This window comes from Equus przewalskii, chromosome 19 (assembly GCF_037783145.1).
Source record: "Equus przewalskii isolate Varuska chromosome 19, EquPr2, whole genome shotgun sequence".
In the NCBI taxonomy this organism is placed as follows: Eukaryota; Metazoa; Chordata; class Mammalia; order Perissodactyla; family Equidae; genus Equus; species Equus przewalskii.
Window position 1 is genome coordinate 28490707 of NC_091849.1, and position 9261 is coordinate 28499967.

Below are 9261 nucleotides of genomic sequence, written 5' to 3' on the forward strand. Positions count from 1 at the left end.
AATCTTTAATTTGTTTAACCTATAGTAGGGAAGTGGCAGGAAAGGTAGAAAGAGTTATAGAAATGACAAAACATAACTATGCATTGGCCATCCAGTCATAGAATATAGGTTACAGTAACTTGTGGGGGAAATGATAAAAAGGATCTGACACCAGGTGACCTTACTTCCCTTATGACACTACAAAATAAAGCAAATTGCTTTAAACAAGTAACCTAACCATTCTGGTACTGAACTTCGTCTTCTGTATAATAAGGATAACAATAAGCATAGCAATAACAATAAGGATAACAATAAGCATTTCCTTGGTTATGGTGAGGATTAAATGACAAGTAGAAACGACTTCGTTTAGGAAACTTGAAAGCAATGATTTATAAGTCATGGCTTGCATAAAAATCAGCTGAGGAGGCTGTTAAAATGCAGTTTATTGGTTCCTATCTCCAGGTAGCTGATAGTGTAGATGTGGCATGAGGCCCAGGAATCAGATGGCTGATTTTCAGAAGCACTGCTACAAGGCGTCACTGAAATATCAAGAAGGTAAAAGTGTTGAGCATCCATAGTAGAAGGAGGAGGAGGAGAAAACCTGGAGCTATAAGAATCATGAAAATAATCTTTTCCAGATACAATTATATTATTTTAATTGAATAATCATATCATCTCCAAGAGGAGTCAGAAGGCTGATTTGAAACAAGTCCATCTTTGTATTATGGAATTGAGCAAGAAATTTAAACACTTTCATGTCATTTTCCTGAAGCATAAAACAGGAGAGTTGCACTATGACAAACGCTTTCCCATACTCAAGAATTTGTTTTGGGATGTATTTTTTCTTGCATAACTATTTCGTTCAAATTAGGCATTTTATTTTTTCATGTTAAGTTTTAATTTGTGTTGTAGGGATTTTCCTTTATTGAGTGGGCTTGTATGCTGTATTTATATATTTTATATATTATATTATATATATTTTATATATTTTTATATGAGTTTGAACAGTTATCAGTGATTCACTTGATTGTATGTAGCTATAATTACATCTTTTTTTCTTCTTCTTCTCCCCAAAGCCCCCCAGTACATAGTTGTATATGCTAGGTGTGAGTGCCTATGATTGTGGCATGTGGGACGCCGCCTCAGCATGGCCTGATGAGTGGTGCCATGTCTGCACTCAGGATCAGAACCAGAGAAACCCTGGGCATCCAAAGCCTCTGCTTTGGGAACTTAACCACTTGAACACAGGGCCGGCCACTAATTACATCTTTTAACTAGAGAGAACTGGTGTCAGGGAAAAGTTGATATTTCAATTCAGGACCAGAGACTTTTTCATATGATTTTTACATATTCAGGGTATATTCCTTTTTTTTCCTTTTTTCTTATTTTAGCTAAAAGGCACATTGTAATAACAAAATCAACTAACAAATTAAAGCAATATTTGAGAAAGATTAATTAGGTAATGAGGCGTTTTTGATTATACTTTTACTTTAGTGATGAAGTATGTTTTATGAAATGTACAATCATTTGTTAGATGAGGGATATTCAGACAGGAAGTTAAGGTAGTGTTTCCTAGTGACAAAATCTTGAGTTAACTTCTCAGTCAATTAGCAGTTTAAAGGCAACAGATTATATTCGTAAGGTTATAAAACACAGTTTTGGCGTTCTCTGTTTCATTAAGTCCTCAAAGCCACCCTGTGAGGTGTCACACAAAGCTATTCAGAGCTAAGATGTAAATGTTTCACTTTGATTACACACTACCCTTAGGTTAGAAATGTGTGGTAGAATAATAAAACAATAACAATAATTCCAACTAATCCTTAATGAATCCTGTGTACCAAACACTACAGTATGTATTTGCTACACATTAAATCATTTAGTACCCATCCCCAAATCCTGTTACAAAGGAAATTTTAGTTTCCTTTTCTTGGGATATTGTTGATCATTCATTCCTATTCGCTGCTAATGACTGGAGAAATTCTAAAGATCAAAAAGCAATCAATTCCTTAGATGAGATAGTAACGTAATAAGACTGTACATTCAGTTTCAAGATTTCAAAGAAATCGGGATGTAGGGATGTTTCCTGAATGAGTGTGTCCCCTACACCTTGTTTGACTTGATGTTATATGAGTATACTGAATTTAGAAACATATCTTGGCCTAAGTTCTTTTTCAGGTAGAAAATTCTATGTTTTAGAAGGTGGAATATGAAAAAAAAGGTATGAATTAATTTATTAGTTAAAATAAATATTCTAAAAATTCTGATCTATCTAACTCTAATGATAGCATTCAGTCAATTATGCTTTCAGCAATTTTATTAAATTTGAATTATTTTCAATTTCATTCATGTTATTCACCTTAGTAAGAGTGGTTTTATTAGTGAATGGTGATCACCTAAGAGTCTCCTCCATTTCTCTGGATATTTCCCTGGAGATTCCACAACACGTATCTTAATGTGATTTAATCATGAAGTATATTTAAGCTCTATATTCTAGCTTACATCTCTAAATATTTTCCATGTCATTCTCCTGGTATTTCATTACTTTCAGTTCTTAGAATCTCTGACTTTTTTAACCTACTTTTTGATCTACTTCTAGTGATTTTTCATCACTATTTCACTACATAGGGTTCTATTTATCCACAAATGTTTAAAGTCATTTAATAAAGTGCCAGACTCTATGTATTCCTTTTGACACCTCCTTTGTATCTCCAGTCACATTTTTATGCTAGTCTATCTTATTTATACATCATTTTCATCACATTGTATTTTATTTATATTTAGAGTGCTTTTTAGCTTAATATGTAGGAAAAAGCACACAAAACAAAATTTTTTTATCTGACATCGAAATATCTGGATAAAAATTGTGGGCATGTCAATCCTTCAAATTTTGATCATGTATTTAAAAAGTTTACATGATTGAATGAAGACATCACTTTATTCAGGTATCTAACATCTGTCAGAGTGTTCAATGAAGTTTAAATGCTTTTAAATTTGTTTTAAATTGGTTTAAATGAGAGACAGAGAGACTGATTACAAAGAAAAATCTAGTTGCTTTCTACAGCCACTCAACTAGGTATTTCTAAAATTTAGAAAATGCTCCCAGAAATGAAATGCTCTCTGCTTTTCCTATGTATATAAGGTACTATGATGTACACACATACCACTTCCTCTAAGAACGTGTGGCCTTTAAAACAAAGTCTTTCTACTCACCTTATTTTGATAAATATTCAATAAAAAGGAATTATGAAGGAATACACTTGAAGTTTTCAAACTTTCAGAGAAGGATAGAGAAACTGCAGTACACAGATGAGTATTTAAGAATTACCTTCGGAAATGTGAGTTTTGCATTTGATACAATGCTGCCAAAGAGAAAAAAGCATGGGTTAGGAAGACAGTAACATCAAGAATGTTTTGTGGGTGTGCTATTTGTATTATATTCCTGAGACTCCTGGGAATTATTTTCAAACAGGCCATTTATGGTATCTCAAATGAGTTAGCTGAATAAGTTCCTTGGGACAGAGTTCTCTGTGGAAATGTTTTATTACAATTTTTCTCTTTTCTCTCGGGGAACCTAAAGATAGTTACTTCAGTCAAATGCCTCAAAAGGAAGGATTTCTCACTGATACCTATAGGAAAGAAATTGTCAGATATTACTTTTGAATTATCTTATTTATAAAGAATCAGATATTGAATGTGTGGTTGAGATGGTTGGTTATAGAATATGACGTATCAAGCCATTCGGTGTTGCTGGTAATTCATAAAAAGAGTTGATTAGCAAATGAAAGATTAATCCTTAAATCATGTACATAATAACAGGAAGGTAAACTGCAATCTATATTACTTGTATAATTTTTTAAAAATATAACATAAAATGATAAGGTTTGATTTTTTTCCCTTGGTGAACAGTGAATGTGTCAGTCAATAAGCATTTACTTATTGCTCACTTTTTAGATTTGTATAGTAGAATGTTTAGATGGATACAGAGGAACTTAATGACATGGTGATCACTCAATACGACTTGCAGAAAAACTGAGGATTAGGCTTAACACTTTGAAATGATCAACAGTGTGTTAAATGAACAGATATATAGATAGGATAGGTACAAAAGAATGCTAGTAGTTTTGGAGGAGGTTCAATTAAGAAGTAATTTTAAAGCAGGGGAATCTTCTGAGTGCTATGTGGAGTATAAAAATAGCTATGTTTAGTCTCTTCCCCAACGGTGCATTCTGACAAGAAGCCTCTTCTTTGCCCATTTTATGTCCTTGTTTCTCAAAGTATAGGTAAAAAGGTAAAGCATAGGAGTCACCAAACTGTAGGACAGGAACGTGAGTTTGTTCTTGTCCTGGGAGTTAGTAGCAGAAGGCTGCACACACATGCTAATTACTGGCCCATAGAGGAAAGATTCAACAATAACATGAGAACCACATGTGTTAAAGGCCTTCTTCTTTCCCTCTGAGGGCCTTATTCTGAGCACTGTAGCTACAATAAATTCATAGGAGATAAGGATATATGACAAGGGAAACAGGGACTAGAAAGTCCCCACAATGGAGAGCATAGCTATATTGAATGTGGTATCAACACATGACATCTTGATCATCACTAGGACTTCACACAGGAAGTCATCTATCTTGTCACCACAGAGTGGCAGCCAGATGGTGAGGGATGACAGAAGCAAGGAGGTAGCCAAACTGCTTAACCATGCCATGACCACTAGGAGGATGCAGAGTCACTGATGCATGATAGCTGGGGACTTCCAGGACTTCTGGATGGCCATGTAATGATCCACTGGCATCACAACTAAGACATGTATTTGGGGGGCCCCAGGAAGTGAAACATATAAAACTGGATCACACAGCCTCTATAGCTGATAGACTTATCTGAGCCACAGAGGTTCAGCAGTAGTTGAAGGATGGTGGTTGTAGTAAAATACAGGTCCAGGAAGTAGAGATTGGAAAGGAGAAGTACATAGGGCTGTCAAGATGAAGATCCACCATGGATACCTCAGTAATTGAGACATTTCCCACTAGTGTGCAGATGTAAGCAACAAGCACCATTATGAAGAGTGGCATTTCCAACCAGGGATGGTCAGAGAAATCCAAGAGAATGAAAACCTTTGGAGAGCTTGAATTGCTTGCATTCATGACTGTTGTTGATCTTGTTGGTGGATTCAAGGCAAAGTGAAGACTTGTATTTCAGCACTAAATTTTCTTTACGGTCACTTTATTCACTGAAATAAAATAAATTATGAAGGTATTTTCTCTGTGATGTAACTCCAGTGAAGTGATTTGATACTTGCAAGCATAAAAATTATGCGTCTACATGCCAAAATTATTATTTTATAGTGCATCTAAAAGAAAGACTAACAAATCTCTATATTTTACTTAAGAAATGCAATATAGCAAATTTTTATAGAATAGTGATTAAGTAAAGGGAAATTCATTATTACTCTTATATTAGAGAAAAGAATAAAATGGAGGAATCATTCTCAATAACCACCCATACTGATTTACCAGATGCATTCATTTCTTTCATCTATAGTCTGCTGGCGCTGGCCATGCTCTGGTCAAATTTATGAGTTGATTTGGGTAACTTCAGAAGTCATTGTGCTCCATCTGGATTGGTCTGGTTTGCATAGAAACAACAAGACATAGTGCTGACTCCATAGGCCTATGCCTCAAATCCTAAAGTGACTTTACCAATGTAAAACTTTTGTCCTAGAAAGAAACATGCAACTGAAAGGAAATGATTCCTTGAAAAAAGTTTGATAGTTGAAGAACAAGACAAGCAATAATTGATTGCACAACCTGGTGATAGAAGGTCATTAAAGGCATCAATACTTAAAAATACAGTATGATGTATGTTAGTGCTTTCCACACTGTGAATTGAAATCTCTTATACATTTAGCATGTGGAACATTCTCAAAGATAGACCATATGTTGGGAAACAAAGCAAGCCTCAATAAATCTAGGAAGATTGAAATCATATCAAGCATATTTTCCAACAACAATGCTATGAAATTAACAATCAACTATAAGAAAAAACCTGGTAAAGTCACAAATATGAGGCGATTAAACAAAATGCTACTGAACAACTATTGAGTCAATGAAGAAATGAAAGAAGAAATCCTAAAATACCTAGAGACAAATGAAAATGAAAACATAACATACCAAATCTTATTGGATGTAGCAAAAGTGGTACTAAGAAGGAAATTTACAGCAATATAGGCCTACTTCAACAAACAAGAAAAATCTCAAATAAAGAATACACTATACTTAAATAACTAGAAAAAAAAGTAAACAAAGCCAAAAGTCAGTAGAAGGAAGGAAATAATAAAAATCAGAGCAGAAATAAATGAGATAGAGACAAAACAGAACAGAAAGTATCAGTGAAACTAAGAGCTAATTCTATGAGAACAGAAAATTGACAAACTCTTAGCCATATCCACCAAGAAAAATAGAGAAAAGACTTAAATTAATAAAATCAGAAATGAAAGATGAGAAATTACAAAGGACACCACAGAAATACAAAGAATCGTGAGACAATACTACAAAAAGGTATATGCCAACAAACTAGATAACCTAGAAGTGGATAAATTCTTAGAACTCATATCACCTCTCAAAAGTCAATCAAGAAGAAATAGAGAATCTGAATAGACCAGCCATGAAAAAAGAGATTGAAACAGTAATCAAAACCTCCCAAAAAACAAAAGCCCAGGACCGGATGGCTTCTCTGGTGAAGTCTACCAAACGTAAAAGATGATTTAATTCCCATCTTTCTTAAACTATTCTGAAGAATTGAAGATGATGGGACACTATGCAACTCATTTTATGACGCCAACATTTTCCTGATACAAAAACCAGACAAGGACAACACAAAAAAGGAGAATTACATGCTAATATTTCTGATGAGCATATGTGCAACATCCTCAAGAAAATATTAGCAAATTGAATACAACAATACGTTAAAATGATCATATACCACAATCAAGTGGAATTTCTCCAGGGATGCAGGGATGGTTCAACATCACCAAATCCATCAATGTGATACATCACATTAAAAAATTAGGAGTAAAAATCACGTGATCATCTCAATAGATGTGAAGAAAAGTATCTCATTATAATAAAGGCCACATATGACAAACCCACAGTCAACATCATTCTCAACAGAGAATAACTGAAAGCCATTCCTCTGAGAACAGGAACAAGACAAGGGTGCCCACCCTTGCCACTCTTATTCAACATAGTACTGGAAGTTTTAGCAAGAGCAATTAGGCAACAAAAAGAAATAAAAGAGATCTACATAAGAATGGAAGAAGTTAAATTCTCACTATTTGTGGAAGATATGATTTTATAAATAAAAAAACCCTAAAGAATCCATCAAAAATCTATTAGAAATAATGAACAATTGCAGTGAATTTGCAGGATACAAAAGCAACATAAAAAATTAATTGCATTTCTATACACTAATAATGAACTAGAAGAAAGAGAAGTCAAGAATACAATCCCATTTGCAATTGCAGCAAAAAGAACAAAATATCTAGGAATAAATTTAACCAAGGAGGTGAAAAAACTATACACTGAAAACCACAAGAAATTATTGAAAGGAATCAAAGAAGACATAAAGAAATGGAAAGATATTCCACACTTGTGGATTGGAAGAATAAACATAGTTAAAATGTCCATATTACATAAAGCAATCTACAAATTCAATGCAATCTCAGTCAGAATCCCAATGACATTCTTCACAGAAATAGAATAAAGGAGCCTAAAATTTACGTGGAACAGCAAAAGACCTTGAATAGCCCAAACAATCCTGAGAAAAAAGAACAACACTGGAGGTATCACAATCCCTGAATTTAAATTATACTGCAAAGGTATAGTAATCAAAACAGGAAGGTATTGGCAGAAAAACAGACACACAGACCCATGGAACAGAATTGAGAGCCCAGAAATGAGTACACATCTAATCTTTGACAGCTAATCTTTGACAAAGAAGTCAAGAGCATACAATGATGAAATGAAACTCTCTTCCCTAGATAGTACTGAGAAAACTTGACAGCCAAATGCAAAAGAATGAAAGTAGACCATTATCTTACACCATATACCAAAATTAGTTCAAGATGTATTAAAGACTTAAATGTAAGACCTGAAATCTTAAAACTCTTAGAAGAAAATTTAGGCTTCACACTCTTTGACATTGGTCTTAGCAGTATTTTCTTGATCACCTTGTCTATTCAGGCAAGGAAAACAAAAGAAACAATAAACAAATGGGACTGTATTACATTAAAAAGCTTCTGTAAGGCAACGGAATCCATGAAGAAAATGAAACGATAACACACCAACTGGGAGAAAATATTTACAAATCATATATCCAACAAGGGATTAGTTTACAAAATATTTAAAGAACTCATACAACTCAACAACAAAAAAATGAAAAACCTGATCAAAAAATGTGCAGAGACTCTGAACAGACATTTTTCCAAAAAGATATACAGATGGCCAAGAGGCAGGTGAAAACATATTCGACATCACTAATTATTAGGGAAATGCGAATCAAAGCTACGAGATATAACCTCAAACCTATCAGAATGACTACAATTAACAAGACAAGAAATAACAAGTATTGGAGGGGATGTGGAGAAAAGAGAATCCTCATACACTGCTGTTGGGAAAGCAAACTAGTGAAGTCACTATGGAAAACAGTAGCGATTTCTCAAAAAGTTAGTATTAGAAATACTGTATAATCCAGCTATCCCACTGCTGAGTATTTATCCAACGAACGTGAAATCAATGATTCAAGAGAGTTATGCATCACTATGTTTATCACAGCATTATTTATAAGAGCCAAGATGTGGAAGTAACCCAAGTGCCCATTGACCGATGAATGGATAAAGAAGATGTGGTATATATATCAATCTCTTCATTAGTCTGTACTTGAATTCTCTTGGCTCAGAGATCTGTGAACTAAATAGACAAGTTATCTGTTTTCCATATGCTCAAAATTTAATAGGTAGAACTGGAAGAAGATGACTGATAAAAACACTGCTGTTCAGAAAGATAAAATTTAGAGATACACAGATGTCACAGGTCTGTAGAAATCTGAAAACTACTGGGCAGTTGTTGTGAAGAGTTACAGCTATGAATTGGGAAAGCTTATTTGCTCCATTATTAAATCAATTCTTATCACTAGTGATTAAATTTTAATTGGCCTTTTTTGCACAAAGAATGTCTTCAATTTTATATATTACTTCCTGGAACTAGAAAAATAATTTTTCTTTTTAAT

General features: G+C 33.9%; 1 pseudogene; it reads right to left on the bottom strand.

Moving 5' to 3' along the window:
* Positions 1 to 4180: 4180 nt before the first annotated feature.
* On the bottom strand, positions 4181 to 5120 carry LOC139077293 (olfactory receptor 2B11-like; annotated as a pseudogene).
* Positions 5121 to 9261: the final 4141 nt, after the last annotated feature.